This window comes from Alligator sinensis, unplaced genomic scaffold (assembly GCF_000455745.1).
Source record: "Alligator sinensis unplaced genomic scaffold, ASM45574v1 scaffold862_1, whole genome shotgun sequence".
NCBI classification, from domain to species: Eukaryota; Metazoa; Chordata; order Crocodylia; family Alligatoridae; genus Alligator; species Alligator sinensis.
The window spans coordinates 2,554,735-2,574,309 of record NW_005842066.1 but is presented as its reverse complement, the minus strand read 5'-3'; positions in this window follow the sequence as shown (position 1 = coordinate 2,574,309).

The window sequence follows — 19,575 nt, the reverse complement described above, 5'->3', positions numbered from 1 at the left end:
TCAACACAGTGATGAATGGGAAATAAAAGTGTTCAGAAGACGCTACCCTTATTAAGGTGTCATCCATACTACATAACATTTTGTGACTACTGCACTGCACTTGGCAAACTGTAAAACTGCATATAGCAGGCTACAGATAACATTTTGTCCATCCTTCTAAATATTTCTCAAAATGCAGTTTCATTATGTGTGCTAAATCAAGGGACTCTTGCAAAGTCTATTAATCTTGCTATTTCTTGCAAATATTTCTGTTTGTATCTTGTTCATATATACCCACTAAGCTGCCATGTTATATTTGCTGTGCAATATGTTAAATTACATTTTATATTTTGTTCTGCCTGAGGGCAGTGCAGATTTAGGCATTGATTTATCAAAAAGTAAGCTCAGAAAAATCTACATGTAACTCTTTTAGATGGTGTATAAATGTTAAGGTCAATAGGACTAAATCATGATGCAGAAGAAATGAAGTACAATAGAAATGAAATAGGTGTCTGACATGTTGCTAAGTCTAGAATATCAATAGAACTGAAGGGAAGAAGAGAAGAGCTGTCATATCGAGACCTAGTTGTGACACCAATAATACTGGTGGGAACAATAGTTGCTGACACCTTGATGACAGAAACAGTAGTGGAGCTGGCATATGAAGTAAGGGAAATTGTACTAACAGAACTTATCACTGACCTACTAAAGACATGCCAGTTCTAAATCAGAGAACTGCCTTCCAAAGTAGCAAAACCCAGGTTGAGTCAAAGATTAACTCTTCTTTAAAAAGGAAGAAAGCTGAAAAACCTTACAGAAGTCAACAGAGTTGAAAAGAAATAGCAAAGGGGAGTTCCTATCAAAGGGGAGTTAATGCTTTGGGAACTGTTTCAAATTGCATGAGATAATTCATCAACTGTATTACTTCAGCCACTGTTAATATTGAGGTTTTGGTGACCCTACTGCTGCTGCCACCATTCTTACCCTGTACAACCCATTCCCTTAACCTTTTTAAGAAAATATGATTTCCTTACAAATTTTTGTGTGTCTATTCAAAATCTGAATAGCCCTACTAAGAATTAAAGGCCTGATTTTTCTCACTAACATTGGTGTAAACCTAATGCAAAACTACAACATGCGAAAGGAGAATCAAAGAATAAATATTTTGAAACCTAATTTAGGGAATTCATATTTTAATTCAGGGGAAAAAACAAGAAACGAACGTCACATTGTTGCTGGCTTCTTATTTCTGGAAAATATCTAAAACATCTAAACTCCCGTACAATAAACTGCAGGCACATTAAATATCATAAACTACTTACAAGAAATTTTCTGAAAGCTCTTGACTACATTCAATGTCATAAATAAAACAGAGAGTGTTTCAAAGGTAGCATTTGAATTAGCTAAATAGAACATTTGCTGAAGTTGGGAGACGCACTGAAAAAAATCTCAAAATGGAAAACTCTTTATTAACATCTCAGAAGCAGGCTTTGTGTTTTTGTTTTACAGCCAGTGGTGTCAGTATCTTCTTATCACTGAAAGCAAAATTTATAATAATAATAGTGGTTCTAAGACACCAAGATTACAAATATAAATTTGTGAGGAAATTTAGACAAATAAAAAGAAAAACAAACATGTAAAAATAATAAATTAAAAGTTGGTGTTTCTGTTGTTGGCTATATTGAACAACTACTTTGCCAAAAATTAGATGAAGAAATATCTTTAAAAGTACCATAGTAGGTGTGCTTGGAAAGTTATAGAGCAGTTATTCCAAGAGTCTAACCAAAGTGGACGCCATGTGAAAAGAAAAGTAGTATTCTACAAAAATGTGCCAAACAAATAAAAGCTAAATCATAGATGTGATTACTGATATAATACAATGATTACTGATGTAAATAGAAATAGATTTGTCACCTCACCCTATTTCATAAGTCACAGCACTGCTCCTTACAAAGGATAGTGCAAATAAAGTAAAGCAATGCAAAGTTTCACTAATATAAACTATGAATAATGAAGGGAAAAGAAAAATGTCACCATCAGTGAAAATAAAAATTGGAACATGACCCAAATTTTAAAATTGAAGAGATTTACATGAGTATTGCAGGTCTACAAAACAGTTGAGCACTACAGGGAATTGCCTAATTCAGGGGTGGGCAATTATTTTGGCTGGAGGGCCACTTAACAAGTTTTGGTGAGCTGTTGAGGGCCGCAAGGGTAGCCCCACCCCTTGACAGGTGCCCCACCTCCTAGTCACCATCTTAGGACCGGAAGTCCTTTCCCCTAACCTCTGACCTTTGCCACCAGAAACCTCTCCCCTTACCCCAGAAGTACTCCTTTTGGGAAGGGATTTTGCTATCTTGGAACCAGAAAAAAACCAAATTATATACTAAAAATCAAACATCCTCCAAAATAACATATTTTAATTTTACTTTAAAAAATATTTTTGTCCTAATTTGAGTGTGTTTGCATTGTGTATAGGGAAGTGATTGATAACAGCACAAAATGAAGTCTTACTCTTTTATATTGCAGGAGGGTGGAGGTGGAGGGGGGGGAGTATGGGTGGCTGGGTGGGTATGGGGTTTGTGGAGGGCTGCGGGTGCATGTGAGGTGTGGGGGTATGTGTGGATGTAGGTGGGTGGGTATGGGCAGCTTGTGGGTGTGTGTGGATATTAGACTTGTGGGTTATGTGGAGGAGTAGGGTGGTTGGGGGTGTGTGGAAGGGTGGGGGTAAGGGGGTGTGGGTACCTGTGTGTGGTGGGTACCTGTGTGTGGTGGGGTGCGTGAGAGTAGCAGTGAGTGGGGCTCCACCCAGAGGCCCATAGGTGTATGTGTGTGGGGAGTGTGTGTGGGGAGGGGTGTGGATGGGTGCGGTGTTTGTGGGGTGTGTCATTGTGCGTGGGGGAGTGTGGTTGTGGGGTTTGCAGAGGTGAGTTTGTGGGAATGGTGGGTTGTGCATGGGAGCCCCCCATGCATGCGCCCCCTGAGCTGGTCAGCACCCACCCCTGCCACACAACAGCCCAGAGCCTGCGCACCCTGCGGCGCCTCCCCACCACTGCCAACAATGCGCAGGCCCAGCTCCACCCCACACCTGCTCCGGACTCACCCTGGCAGGAGCAGATCAGCCAGACCATGCGCAGAAGCCTGACCTGGACCCTGGACATGCTCTATACCGCCTGTCCGTGGTGCATCCTGCCACCCGCTGGGCGGCTCCACGCTGGACTAGCAGCTAGGCAGCCCAAGCAGTGGCAGGTGCTGGCCCCAGCCCCACAGTACTGGTGGGGACCCACACACAGCCCTGACCCACCTTACGCCTGTTGCAGATTCACCTGCTTATGCTGAACAGCTGCAGCAGCAGCAGTGCTGGCAAAGTAGAAGTGTGCTCAGTGCAGGGGAAAAGTGGCCCCTCCGCCTCACTGCTGCCCAATACTTCTGCACTGACCCCACTGCTCCGTGAGGCAGCCCAGAGGAGGCGGTGACAGTGGTGGAGTCATAGAGCAGCCCAGCATGAGCTCCGCAGGACTGCTGCAGGAAGCACCAGGCACCTGTGATGGGAGGGGGCTGCTTTTCCCCTGTGCTGAGCACACTTCTGCCCCACCAGTGCTGCTGCTGTTGCAGCTGTTCAACAAGAACCGGCAAGTCTGCAGCAGGTGTGGGGCAGGTTGGGGCTGTGTGCGGGTCCCTGCCAGTACCATGGGGCTGGGGCCAGGAGCAGCGGCAGCTTGAAGGAGCTACCGCTGCCTGGGCTGCCAGAAAGGCAGTCCAGCTGCAGAGTCACCCCAGTTATACTGCGTGTCCAGGGGGCAGCAGGACATGCCATGGTGGGATAGTGCCTGGGCCAGGTGGAACTGAGGGACCCACTGCAGGCCAGACAAAGCCCCTCCATGGGCGGGATCTGGCCCATGGGCAATATTTTGCTCACCTCTAGCCTAATTGCTTAAAAAACTGGAAAACAAAATAAAATTGGGGAAAGTTATAATTTTCCTATGTACTGGTTATGCATTAAGTAAATGACAGAACTTGAACAGAAATTTTAACACAATGACATTTGAAAACAATGAGCATCAGTAGTTTACATGTAAACAATTGTCAAAAACTCTGATCAGGAAGACCAGCCTGAGCCAAGTACCTCAGCAGCCACACCTGTAGTAAGCCTGAGCTAATAAACTCTGCCCCAGTTTAGGAGTAGCAAACATCCTGACTGGCTGCTGGGAGCATCACCTATCCATTTAGCACCAGATGGGTCCCCAGGCTTGCAGGCCAGTCAACAGTTCTGCTGTGGCAAGTCTTTTGGTTCCTACACTGGTTCTTGATCTTGGCTTTTGGTGTATTTCTGAACTTCAGCTTTGGATCCCTCTATGGTTCTGTTTCCTGGATCCTGACACCAGTCTGGCTTTGTTTTTGGACTCTGCCCTGTGGACTGCCCCTTGGATTTGTACTCAGCTTCTGACCCATGTATCTTGACCCCTGACTGTGTGATAGACTCTGCTTCTGGATTTCCCTCTCATTTTTAGTATATGCCTCCTGCCCTTGACCTGGCCCTAGGCCCTGCTTTCCATTGGTGGCCTAACCAATAAGCAAGATTGCCTATGCCCTGGTCCCTTACAATAATACACTATTCAGCATAGTAATACATTAAAGACAGCATGATATAAAGTAAGGAATATGCATAGTAAATACAAACCACTAATGCTTGTTGTTTTCAAATACTGAACTATATACCTACTACATAAAAGAAGTTAGGATAAAGAAAGTAACTGAGACTACATAGCCAGAAGTTGAATGATACCAGACTTAATATTGCCTGAAGTGTTCTTGTGCCTGCTTTTGTATTTGTTTTGTAAACTAAATGAAATGGGGCCCCATGAAAAATAGTAAGGAAACACAAAGCATAAATGCATAAAAACAATACTGCATAAAAACAAGAGGTAAACTTAAGGTTGTAAGTAGTGTTGTGAAGGGCCAGATTCAGGGAAGGAAGAGATGATGGTTATGGTGGTGTCCCCCTTTACCCAGTGTCTTAGGACAGTGGGTCTCAAACTTCTGAGATTCAAGATACCCTTGGCAAAATGCCAGCTCTTGGCTTTTGCTCACTTTTCTGACCAGGAATTCTGACAGAGGAATCCTTCTGTTGCAAATAACTCAAAGACCACAACAGGTCAGAATGGTTTTAACGCTATGAATTCCTTATACACTATGGATTCCTATTCAAAACCTCTGGGTTTATCTTGTGAATCATGTGTAGATTCTTACATCCCTAACAACATTCATATTGCTCAGCACCCTTACAAGGATTGTGTAGCACCCTGGTTGAGAATCACTGTTCTAAGGATTAAATGATTACCCCTAGATGTGGGAGGCCCATATCTTTTTCCCCAATCCTTTTAAGGGAATCCTTAGGGTCCTCAGAATTTGGCTTGTCTCCTTCCCTTTGACTGTGGCTGTTCAACTTTGTATAAAATACTTAGTGAGAGTAACTTGTGACTATCATCTAGGAGATGTAATATCCATGTTCTAATTTCTTCTCCAGTGAATATTTAGTTATTTCTAAAAACAGAAGGGTGTCAACAGGAAAGATTAAGAGTATCCCCTTCCTGACCACAGAATACAAGTAGCCTAGTGGTTAGGTCATTTTCCTGAGAGATAGAAGATGTGGGTTCAAAACACTAAGCCAGAGGGATGAATTGAACCTAGGTCAGATCCAGGATGAGGGCTCTAATACCTGAATTTCTGGGTAAAAGCAGAATCTCAGAACCTCCTTTAGTAATTTTGTGATTCTAGTACTAAACTGTATTTTTCCAAGCAAAACAATGAATCAAATTTTGAGATTAATTTGTAAAATCTTCCAGCTGACCAAAACAGCATTTTTAGCAAATTTACAGTTCACCAAAAACATTTTACAGGAGTTTGTTGCACACGGTTTTTACTCATACCAAATTAGCCCTTCTTTCACCCCTCTAAAATGTCAGGATGTTTTGTTGGCAGTCATTTAAATTAAAAATAGTAAAATATGGAAATGTATTCTGATCATCTTATCATCAGTTAGGGAAAGCAGAAATATATCAATTATTATGCATTATATAAAAATAAGAATGCAGCCACCCATACATAGAAACAAATTAAAGAAAGTACAAGTAGAACTCAAGAATCAGTAGAAATGTAAATGGTAAATGTCTATTCCTTAAAACAATCATACAAGTCTATTAGAACAAAAGTTAATTCTTCAGAAATCTGAGATGCTGCTACTTTATTGTTACAACAGCTTAACATGACACTTGACCATTGTTCTCTTTTTCAGAATGACTCATAAATGCATACATCCTTAAGGACAGAAGGGATCATTATCAGCATGTAGTCTAAGTTCCTGCATAGCACAAGTCCTAGAATTTCACAAAAGTGACTCCTGCATCAAGCCCATTTACTTCTTGTTTCATTGGAATATCTCTATCAGAAAAAACATTTAGGCTTGATTTTAAGGCCCAAAGTGATGACAAATACACCAAAATGAGTCCACTTACCAGCTGTGCTTGATGTTTCCCTTCCCCTAAGAAGCATGTCTCTTTTAAGATTATTTACCTAACACTTCCCTCAAGATGAAGCCATCCAGTATCTGCAGCCTGTTAGCTTCCATCACAACTAGCATTTGTATAGCATAACCTTTTGTGTTACTTGCTCATAGAATTTTACCATATAAAATGAATTCTGATAACCAATAGAAAACCTCTGAAGACCACTTTCTCAAATGCTGTCCTGAATATAGTAGCAGAAACTCTGAATTTCCTATAACGTTAAGTGTTAGGGACTTTTGTCTCATGCTTTCAGTTGCATTCCCAAGTTGTCCCAATTTCCAGTGTAGAAGACAGCAATAAAACAACTATCTTTCTTCTGAAACTGCAATCACATTTATCCATTCAGTGCCTTCATTCAACAATGTAGCTGATCATGCTATTACAGAATCATAATACTCCACAAGATTTTTTTCTTCTTGTTTTCTTCAAGGTGCCGCCTCAGTGAAGATTTATGATCATGAAAAATTGCCATGAAACTGAATGGATTGACATCAAAGTACAATAGCTCTTGAAAAAAAACAAATCTGTCAGTGTCATTAATGCAAACCACAGTGCTGACTGCATTGGCATCACCTTATGAGCAGTAGAAGCTAAAGATGATATACTTGCTGCATCCCAAATACAGCATTCTTAGTGCATTTAGTAATGATGCACAGCTATGAAGAATATAATATCAAAAAGCCATTTGCTCAGAAATTAAATATGCTCCTTATTATCTTACTCTGTACCATCCATGATGGTTGATTATAGGGTGAAAGGGTTTCATATTTTCTGGTGCTTTCCTGCAAAGGAGCCCAAAGATTTTCTGCAATCTAAGTCATGCCTTGAAAGAGAGGAACAGTGAAACAAGCCAGCGTCTGGGGATTTCCTAGCTAGGGTTCTGAGGAAGTTTAGGTTTGTATTCTATATAAGCTACAATAATTAAGTACAGTTATGTGCATTCAGAAGCAAGATTTTAAAAGATACCCCCATGGGGCGCGTCCAGACGAGCACGCACGTGCCTCTTGCCCTGTCTCAAATCCCTTTGAGGTGGGGCCAGAGGCACATGCGGGAACGAAAAAATGTTCCCCATGCTGCAAATTTGCAGCGCAGGGACAAAATTAGACCCCTAGATATCCTCTACAGAAACTGCTCTACAGAAGAGTGGAGCAAGGTACGGTCCCAGACCGTGCCAGGGAGTCAGTCCTCCAAAAGAGATGCTCTGGTGTCAGCCAGAGCGTTGCTTTCATTCTCCTGCAGCCTCCGGCCCCCCGCGCTGTCCAAGGTAAGGTGGGGCTCATGGGTGTGGGTGGGTGAGGGGTAGCAGGGGGATGTGGGGGGTTTGGGGAGTGGCAGGGGGATTTCCCTGGGGCTGCGGTGGGTATGGACCCGGCCCAGCCCTGTGCAGCTCGCTAGTCCGGCTTTGCACTGGAGTGGGACACAGAGCTCCAGGAGGCACGCACAGGACCCGTGCCTCCCAGAGCCATGTGACCCACTCTGGTGCAAAGCCAGACTAGTGAGCCACATGGGGCTGACCCAGGTCCCACTGCAGGCCAGGCCACCCCCCGCCCCCCCGCAGGCAAAGCGGGTCAGAGGCAGGACCCAGCACAGTGCGTGGGGACCATGCGCCGTGCCCAATAGGGTCCTGCTGGCCCTGGGGCCCCTCTGCCGCCTATCTGGGCCGGACCCTTGGTGGCAGGACCTAGTGCGGCACATGGGGATTGTGTGCCAGGCCCAGCTGGGTCCTGCCGCCCTTGGGGCCCCTCTGCCACCTGGTCGGACCATTCCCATGGTGGCAGGACATGGCATGGTGCATGAGAACTGCACGGCATGCCCAGGTAGGGCAGCAGGAGCAGCCCCAGGGCCAGCAGGACCCGTCTGGCATGCTGTGTGGTCCCTGTATGCCGCACCAGGTCCTGCTACCATGGGCCAGGCCTGGCTGGGTAGCAGAGGGGCCCCAAGGGTGGCAGGACCCAGCTGGACCCGGTATGCGATCCCCACATGCTGCACCAGGTCCTGCCATCATACCCTGGCCCAGCCAGGTGGCTGAGAGACCCCAGGACCTGGCTGAGCCCACCACACAGTCCCCACATCCTGCTCTGGGTCCTGCCAGCATGGCCCAGCCCTGCCGGGTGGCAGAGAAGCCCCAGGGCCAGCAGGACCTAGCTGAGTACAGCACACAGTCCCCGCGTGCCACACCAGGTCCTGGCGCCATGGCTTAGAGCACCCCACTCCTACTGCTGCTGCTAAAGTTAAGTTATGGGCTCTGGGCAGTGGGGCTGGGGTCCTTTAGGGTGCCTGGGACCCTGGGCAGGGAGGCTGTGGCCCTCCAGGGGGGGAGCTGGGGCCCTGTGGAGGGGGCATTTCATGCTCTGTGGGGGGGCTGCACCCTGTGGGGACCAGGGGACCCATTGCTCCTAAGCAGCCCCCCCACAAGGTCCCCCACAGCCACAGTCCCCCCAGCAACTGCGCCACACCTACCCACACACCAACCCACATCCTTCCACACACACCCACCCACCTTCCCCCACACCCCTTCCCACCCACTTCCTGCAAACACCACATCCCCGCATCACACACCCATCATGTGCGAGGAAAACCAAAAGTACACAACAACACATATAGGTATTTAGAATTTATTTTATCATGATGATAGACACGCTGGTAGGCTTCCACATTGCTTTAACATTGTAAATATACCAATAAAGCATTGCCCAACTGATCGCTCACTCTCTCTTGCTCTCTCTAGATATATGTGTGTGTGTGTGTGTGTGTGTGTGTGTGTGTGTGTGTGTGTGTGTGTGTGTGTGTGTGTGTGTGTGTGTGTACAGAGTAGTCTTTTGTTTTAGTTGTGGAAAAACATGGATTTTAGGGTATTTTTAAAAATGGCTTTGGGATGCTGCTGCAGCAGTCCAGCTGGCACAAGGAGTAGTGTCCCCAGGTACCAAGTAGCTGAGCTCCAGAAGCTCCAGAAAGCAAATAGTCCTGAGCTGCTTGCCAGGGCAGCTTTTTGTATGGATGGAGCCAGGACAGGGCAGCTTTTTATACTGCTGGGGACAGCACCGGTGCTGTCCCCAGGCTCTAGTTCCCCCTGGCTGCAGATCCAGGAGGAGCCAGGCAGGGTTATTTTGCCCCAAGTGTCACAATTTGCTCCACAACAAAGTACATGTCCGAGCATATGCACCAAGGCAAGAAGCCCCAGCTCAAATTTGCACTGCTTCTATTTGAGCTGCTGCAAGTGCACGTGCTTGCATGTGTGGATGCACCAATGAGGGTATGTGCAAGCCGGGACAGGAACTGTAGTAATACAGAACTTTGGGCTAATGAACAAGATTGTTTGCCTAGTTTGTGTCTTACTACTTGTAAAATTGCACCTGGGGAATTCTACCAAATTTATTTAAATTTTGGGGCAAACAAGTTTATGCAATAAAACTTATCCAATAAAGGTAAACTTGAGCCTTGGGGGGTACATTTCTCTTCTGTTGTTCTGCTTCTGTCCTAGCTGCCATTAAGAAAGAAAATTACTGCAAACATAATGAGGGTAGATGAAGCTTTGGTAAGATAGTGAAAAGAAAGACAATTCAATTCCAAAGCATCCTTTGGTACTTTATGTTTTTCAAAGTTTTTGTATGTTTGAGCATTCTTTTAATGGATATTGATAAAGAAAAGGTGCTAGATATTAAACTGGGTCTTTTTAAAAAAATAAAATGGAGTTCTGGTATTAAAGAAAAACACATTTGGGTGAGAGAGGAAAAGTACATTACCAGGCCTTACCACTTACTGATCAGCAATTTACCTTGAATCAGTATAAACACAATAAAGACAATGCTTTGATGCTATGTAGTTGCCTTGAAATACTTTTTTCCCCCCAAGGAGTGAATTTATTTTCTCTGTCTTCTTAAAATGATTTTAAATAGAGTAGTGATTCTCTATCAGAAGCCCAAGTACAGAATATATTTTTCTCTCTTTTATCTCTTTTAGGTTTGCATATGATCGTGGTTAAAAAATGTGATTATGCAAAAATATTTTAAACTTACATTCACACTCATTTTCAGATTAGGTACATTTTTATCCACACTTTATAAGGATAGTTCTTCCTTCTACTTTATGATAAAAGTGAGGAACCTTCTGCTTCATGCAATCCTCCATCTATTATGCATTAACTTCTGCTTCCTCCTTTGCTCTGATAAATAAGCATGCATTAACTCAGCTGCAGCTCAGCATGCATACCTTTTTGTGACTATGGCATTCTCAGTGGCAGTTCACTTCTCCACAAACCACCTTTAATTGCAAACTTCAATGTGACAGGAGCTAATATGATTAGTTTGCCAGGACTATATTGTATGCTGAGATTCAACTCTTGAAACAATTGTTCTGTGTGATTGTGCCTAGAAACATGCTATACTTTAATTTTAAAAAAGCTATGCTGTTCAACTTGATAATCTGTGATACCTTGATATATTTATCACACCCTTTGCCTGTCTTTAGATTGTGAATTTCTTGAGGAAGGAAGAAGCTCTGCCACTGTGAGAGACAGGATACTTTGCAATATGGACTTATGGTCTGATGCAATAAATGGCAATTGTTACATTTTTTGTTTATTACTAGTGACTATCATTCCTCACTAGTGTGGTCATAATAGGACCTGTGTCTGGTTTGTGAGTTCTAAATCTTAATGCAAAGATGTAAGAGACTGCAAAAATACACTGGATTCACTGTGATGGAAGGTGCTGTGGTAATATGACCCTAAGTAGATGGCAGCAGTTACAGTAAAGCTGTGGACCAGAGTGAGTAGGAAGCTTAAAAAGTATTAGTAGGGAGAGATGGAAGGTGCCCAAGGATGTAGGCTTTCCATCTACAGGTGATGTCTTGCCATTAGCAAGACATCAAAGGCAATATCAGGAATGGATGAGGGTTACAGAAGGTTGAGGAGGGTTCAAGTCAGGGGCCCTGTTGAAGAAAATGGTTCTAAGAAGAAACAGTGTTGCTTGAGGAGGGTTGCACAGAGTGGTTCTGACCTCAATAGCCTGGAATGGTTAGGGTAAGAATCCCATATCTAAGACCAAATATTTATAAATGGATGTCTCAAGTTAGGTGTCATGTTTTAAGCACATATATAAATAGCTTGGGAGATACCTGGTATCTAGCAGTTTTCAAAGTCAGACTATGAATCATGCCTATCTCAACAGAAATCTGTCTTTACATTACTTTCTAACATGAGCAGTATTTATAGTATGTATTTTTGCATAGAGATGACTTGCAACTCTGACAATATGTAATACGACAGCTCCTAACTACTGAGGCCATGCATGTGCTCAGGATCCAATCTACAGTCACATGACTTATTTAAAGTGTTGTGATTATAGATTGGATGTGAGCTATACAGATGCTTGCCACTGCCAGGAGCACAATCTAAGCAAGTCAGGGTGGGGGGGATGGGTGAGTGGAATACGGGGGGAGGTAGCAAATCCATGGAAGGTTATTGGTGAGCTCTGTGGGGAGCTAGCATGTCCCAGACAGGGGTAGGGGTTGGTGGGTCCACAGGGCAGGTTGTCTGTCCAGAGGTGGAGAAGGGTCAAAGGGCTAAAAATAGCTCTGTCAGGATGGGGAGAGAAGGGAAGAAAAATCACAGCCCCAGGGATCGGGGAGAAGTGGTTGACCAAAGGCTGCAGGGGCGCAGAGGTGGCAGAGGGCAAGTATGAGAAGGGAGAGCTGCTTGATGTCACCATACCACTGGCCTGCTCCTCTGCAACAGTAGAAGGCGTGAAATAAAAATGATGCTCCAATAATTTGATTCTATACATGGAAAATTATAACAAGTGTATAATTTTTTAATGTATAGAATCTAATTATTGGGGGTCATCTTAAATTCAGGGTCATCTTACATTTGAGTAAATGTGGTAATAATTTCAGATGATGGATAATGAACTACATTGTTTGGTAGGTTGTTCTAGTGCTTAATTACTCTCTCTGTTTAAAATGTATGTCCACATCTCAAGATCAAATACCAAAGACCAAGCACACTACCAGCTGATATTAAAAATGTTATGGACATAATAATAAGCATTACAAAGTCAAAAATATACTTTACTGGAAATCATTATAATAGGTAGATATAAGCAGAGGCCTACCAGGGTTTGTACTATGGGTGGCAGGACTGAGCTGGCTGTGAAAGCAATGGCAGAAACAGCCATTCTTGTCCCCTAAGTGGGTATCTGGGGATGGTACCCCAGTTGCTCTCCTCTCCTGCCCTTATTAGGTTACAAGGGATAAGTTTGCCTGCCTTTGTTCTTCTCAAAGAATGATCACTTCTCATAATAGGTAATAAGCTTTAATATGATTCATCATAGCCAAAAGACTTACAATAATTTCAGAATATTGGGTTTACAAATCTATGCTACTTTAAAAAAAAATCAGAAAAAAATGGAAATTGTGATGTATAAAATTGCTGAGTATGAAACAGTTTCACTGGGTAAAACATAATATAAGGAGAGATCAAACTAGAAGAAATGAAGCTCCCTTAATCACTAGGGTCATTTTTACACAGGCTCTGGGACCTGGAGGCGGGGAGGTGCTTTAATTAGAAAAGCTCTGAGAGCCCCTCTAATTAAAGCACTCACAGCATCTCGTGTATCAGTGCCCCCATGCTTCAAAATGACAGCAGGGGGGCTTTAACTAAAACTTGTTCAGTAAGCTTTAGTTAAAGTGCCCCCACTGCTATTTTGAAGCACAGGGATGATGATAAATGAGACGCAGAAGCTACTGGAGTACACTAATCAGCATGCTGCTCCAACGTGCTGTAATTACAGCGGGTCAGAGCAGCCTCCCTGCACATCTACAGGCACCCTAGGAGCTAAATTCCAAGACAGTATCATTCTAACTTTCCAGTACTTAACATGCCATAGGATTCAGATTTTTCTCTTAATGTACTGGAATGGTAGGTGGATCTCAATGCACTGAATTACCTAAAAAAGTATGTATACATAATGGTTTCCATTACTGAACACATGTTGCTTTCAGCAGCAATTTAGTGATAAACAATGTAATAATGAAATTCCCTTGTATGCAAATATAAGAACAGGGGCTTTTTTCCTATGCTATTAGGGAGGAAAAACCTCATCTTATATATGAGAAAATATATAAACCTCATCCAATATTTGGGGTTGGCCTAGATGACCTCCTGGAGTCCCTCCAAACCCAAATGTTCTATGATTCTGGGCCGTGTTTGGTGATGTTTGCAGAAATTTAAGGTTGGTGAGGAAACAGGAATCCTTGGAAATGAGAAAGAAAAGCATAACTCAGCTATGGGAATGAAGAGGAGGTAAAATGTATTCAGTGAAGTGGCTTACCAAGACTTGGAAAAGAATGAGTGGTGAGGGGGACTGTGCACAATGGGCACTACCACTGATTTTATTTGGATGGGTTCCAATAGCCTATCCTTGTGGCAAGTCCCCATCAGAATGTTTGCCCAATATGGGCCATTTGTTCTACAGTCATGATCAGTGTTGGCTACATTTAATCAGCTTCACAGTTGGTTTCCATTACTGAACACATGTGGCTTTCAGCAGCAATTTAGTGATAAACAATGTATTTAATGAAATTTCCTTCTATGCAAATATAAGACAAGGGGCTTTTCCCCCCTATGCTATTGGGGAGGAAATACCTCATCCTATATTTGAGTAAATATGGTAAGTGAAATTAAGCAAAACCATTTTACTAAGCCCAAGATGTTTTAAATAAAGTGACAATGCCTTAATAATGAATGACAAAATATAACCTAAATTTAATCATATAAAATTAGTTATGGTAAGCATTAAAGCTTTGCCCTTTTATTGTTGTTGTTGTTACTGTTAAAACAATATTTTAAAATCTCTGTGATTTTACAGCTGGATTTTGAATGGCAGGGGCACTGTTTTAGTTTACATAAAAATAGAACAGGAAGAAATGATTCTGCTAGTAGAGGCATCAAAAGATTAGGACTAAAAAAGCTCTATAGAAAAGCTTCAGAAACAGGCGAGCTTATGGAAAAAGAGGGTTCAAGTTTAATTTCTGTTGTTATCTGAGTACTAATAAAGCCAAAACCCAAATAGGAAGGTGTACATTTGGACCACATATAGTTTGTGAATTTTGGTTAAAGTAATATGGAAACTCTGCAGGTTTATTCAGTCCTTTCAAAAATAATTTGACTCCAACCTATGACTACTGCATAGGAATGTTAGCATGCGCAAGTTTCCTGCTACCCTACCTCCATCAGTATGTGATCATTTTAGTCATCATCAAATAAGTGAAGGTGGTTCATATTTGAATGAAACCCACCAAAAAGTTTAAGTTGTTGCAAGAAAGTTATAGGGATATTCCAACAGTGGTAGTCTTACCATCAGGTTGTTTCTGAAACTGTCATATCCCCAGTGTGGTTTATGAAGAACTGCACTATTATTGTTATCCATTATTTTTATTCATTACTTTTATTATGATAACGCCTATGGGCCTCAGCCTATATTGTCCCAAGGTGCCCATTCTAGTCCACTATTCATCTAGACAGTTAGAGAAAGCCCCTGCTTCAAAGCACTTAAAATCCAAATAAACATTGCAAAGTGTTGAAAAAGGGCATTTATCCTCATTTTACTAATGAGTTTCTGAGACATAAAAGCCATCCCCATGTTTGAAAGAACCTCTGGTTTGTGGTATGGCCCATATCTGAATCCATATTTCCTGAGTCCAAAACCCAAGGCTTTAACTGAAAAACTAACTTTCCTTTTTAGATCGTTCTCCTCCTCTTAACGGACATGCTGTTTTCCAAAGATACAAAACCAAAGAGTTATGTATATGCTTGCAGTAATTTACGGGGCGGGGGGAGGCTTAGCGGTCTAAGCAACCAGTATGACATATCTGGTTACTGCAAGTCTTTCATATGAGCTATTATCTTTGCTAGATATTAGTTATGAGCTGAACATGTCCTCGGTGGGTGATGTTACCACTATATGTCCCCCCATGAGAATTGGGAGACTTAAGTAGTTAGTATTCTGGAGCACTAAGCTCTTCACATCAAAGGCAGTATGGAAGAGTGAAGTATTACTAATGTATAATTATTTGTAAATAGTGAAATACCCTCTTAGGCCTTAGTCAAACTATTTCTCTCTCTTCAGTTACACTGAATGTTTAGATGCCATTTGTGCAATAAACTTAAACAATGCCTGAAGCACACTAGCACTACTATTCAGTGACAGAAATATGAGAATAAGGCAACCTTTCCTATTTCCCAGCTCTATCAAAACCTATTGGCAAAAGAAAATTACAAAAAAACCCATAGTTGGCCCCAGCAAGATGTGTCATTATAAGGAGTCAGTCACTTGATTTGCAGACATTTCAAATCCAGCTCCTCATCAACAGGAAAGGGTTCATCTGTTGTCAATATATTAAAGGCCTGAAATTATATGTTTAGAAATTAATGTAATACAATTATGACAAAAAGAAATTCAGGCAGAAGATTGTTCTTATTATAAAACAGAGCAACACATTCATAAATTAAAGTAGAGGGAAAAAATGTGTGAGTTCATGTTCCTAGATTAAAACTTCCAATTTAATTTACAGTATCAATCCAGGCCTCATTCTGGTGGGGAGTGACCACTTTCTGCACAATGCCAGTAACTACTAAAGCAGCTGAAGTCATTTATCACCTGATAGCAACAAACCCAAAGCTTGTAAAATAATGTTCTTTTGTATTATAGTTGCTAAATTCAGGATTTTAATTTTCTTTCAGTTTTCTATCAAAACAAGAGATAGTGGTATTACAATGATTCTCAACTAAGGTGTCATGGCACCCTGGGGTGCCTTTAGATCCTTTTAAATGTGTCATGCATTAGCACTGCTAGGTGTGTAAACCCATACACATGATTCATAAGATAAACCTAGAGATTTAAAATAGGAATCCATAGTATTAAAAACATTCTGACTGACCCATTGTGTTCTTTCCAAATTCTTTAAAAAAAAAAATTACTTTATTATACTTCTGCATTCAAAAAAATGAGAGAAAGCTATGAGGGAAAGCTAAGAGCTGGCATTTTCCAAGAGATGCCTATTGAGAACCACTGCTCTGGTAACTCCATTCTCATGATGTGATAGATCTTTACAGTGATAAAAAAACTAATCAGAAACAAACTACTTGGTTTTGTAACACACGTATATATGGGTATTAGTATAACAATTTTAGGAGATTATGAGAACCATAAGCTATTAAAAACTTATATTAATGAAAATATTTAATAAGGTCTTTTTCAGAAAGGTGCTTTGTTTCAAATTAGTCTAAGGAAAGGGTCATACATGGAACCTTGAATCCACATTATTTTACACTAATTGATGTACCTAAAATAGTAATCATCAAATAAAGTAAATATTTGAACAGACTCAAAAGAAAGAAAGAACATTGTTGTTATTATTTTCTCTAGTTCTTTACCCAGTGACTTGCTATCCAATTTGACTTTCATTTTATATAAGAATCTCAATAGAAATAATATACTCAATACAATAAATACACTTCATACTGCATGGCAAAGGCCCCCTACATCTCTGTTGGGGTTTTATACCATTATACATTAAAATATATTAACAAAACTTGTTAAATTTTAAGTGTTTCACATAACTCAGCAACATTGTTTCTCATCAAACTAATTTTCTATCCTTTTATTTACCAAAGAAAGAAGCATGATCTCTGACCAATCAAGCTAGAAAAAAGTGGCTGCGCTTGTATAAATTGCACATCTTTCCAGTTTTAAGGACATAAATATTCAAACTTTATATATGTTCATAAGCTCCCTCTATTTTTCTATGACAAAAATAGGAAAAGATATGCAGTACTTGTTTGCCCAATTAGAGCAAATACCATACTTATCTATATTTGGTTTGGCATCAGAAAGGTAGAAAAAGTGTAATGGAAAAGAAAGCTATGTAACACAATCTAACTGTAAACATACTTAAAGTCATTTCACATCGGAAAGGCAACAAAATTCACGTTGTTCACACGTCTATGTACCACACTTTCTGTGCTGACATCATTGTGTTATATTGTAATCAGTTCTAAAAGGGTCCAGTTTCTTCTTTAAACCTACCAAAAATCTATTTTCTCACTATTCCCTGGACTAATTCTATCCTCACTCCTCAGAATGTCACTTGTCTCAGTCATTATAACCTCTTCCTCCTGGACTTCCTGCAATTTGCCTCTCTCCACTCCAAGGTATACAGTTGCTAAAATCCTCTCACTCCTCCAAGCACATCACTTAACACCATCTTTGGAATACTTGCACTGGGTTCTCATTTCTTACCATATCATATTCAAAATCGGTATACTCACATAGAAGTCTCTTCATAGTTTTGTTCTCCCTACCTAAAATGTTGATGTTATTTTCTCAGGCAAGGAACATATTATAATATAGATTGATAAACTGTTGTTTATAGAATCATAGAAATTATTGTATATAATAATATATTAAGTGGTTTCCCAATATTATTCTTAATATCAACATTATCAGTAAGATTCAGGCACTAACATTCATATTTCAGAATAAGTTTGTGTGTTAAAGTTCAAACCCAGCACATAAAGCTGGTTCTTGCTGGTGATGGAAATGATTGATTTTTTTTCCCCCTAAATCCCCAAAGGCAAGCAGAAAAGCATGTACCTTAGCCCCCTCACTCATAAAAATAATTAAAAGCCTTGGCCTACACAAGAAATTAAACTGAATTAATCTAAAATTCAAAAGCAGAGGTGCCTCTTGTGTTCTATTCTATATCAGAGACAGAAGAAGAAATGCCATTTAAAGGTAAAGGGTAGAGTAAGTAATTAATGTCACTGAGGCAGAGATATTTATTAGAACTGAACCTGAATATGGGCTTCTACATTTAAAACTAGTGGTTTAAAAAAATGGGGCTCAAGGTTTTTGCCTGGCAAGCTGGGTCCAGTGCAGTAGCCACCATCCAGCCACAGGGGTGGGACAGGCAGCCTGGTCCCGCAGTAGGGGAAAGGGGAGTGTGATGTGACCCAGCCCTGTGCAGGGGGAGAGGTGACTTGACCTGGCCCCAATCCATCCTGCTAGGGTAAAGGTGTCATGGGCGGCCCTGTGGTGGGGGCCTGGCCTCACAGGGCAAAGGAGGCATGGTTCAGCCCAGTCCTTCCCTGCAGTGGCGATGAGTAGGAGATGCATGGGGGTGCATGTGCACTCCCTGAGAGTGCCGATGCACACCCTCACCGGCTGTGCTCCCCGCTTAGGCGAGGGGTGGGGGGGCAGGCGGAAGCACCAGTTCCTCCCCCCGTAAAAGCCACTGGGGAGCACCGTTGTGTTCCCAGAAGCAGCCGCAGCGATCAGCCGCCTTGCAATTGGCCACCAGGGCCCCCCCCTCCAGTCAGTGCCCCCCGCTGGTTGCTGACTGGTTGCTGGGGGGGGGGGGGCATGTCCCCTCCCAACTAAGGCGGCAGCAGTCACCCATGCTTCCCTATAAGGGAAAGGGGTGTGTGGCCCAGCCTTGCAGAGGGGAACAGTGCATGGCCTGTCCCAAACCCAGCCCTGCACGAAGAAGGGGGTGAGGTCTGGCTCCACTTGAGTATGCAGGGCTTGGGGTTTGGGTGAAAAGGGTGGCCATATTAATAGCCACTGCTCCCCTCCACACACATTTTCTGACCTGTGGGGAGCCCCACAGGCCAGGTGCAATGGCTCTGTAGGCTGCATATGGCCCACAAGTTGAAAGTTTATCACTCCTGGTTTAAAAAATAAATATGTACTCAATATGATGATGATCACTAAATACTGATAATGTGTTGCATCACTGTTGTAAAACAAGTCAGTAAAGTCAAGAAACATCAACTGGCAGAACTATTAAACAAACACAACACTAATTGGGTCACACACAAAAAGCTCTTCCTCTAACTTCATAATCATCTTATTAATGGATGTCTCAAAGCAGCACAAGGTGGGAATAAACATAGAGCACTCTTTTTGTAGCCAATTAAATGTATAAACACAAAATATAAAAAAGGTTGCCATGTCAGACAGCAAGTATATAA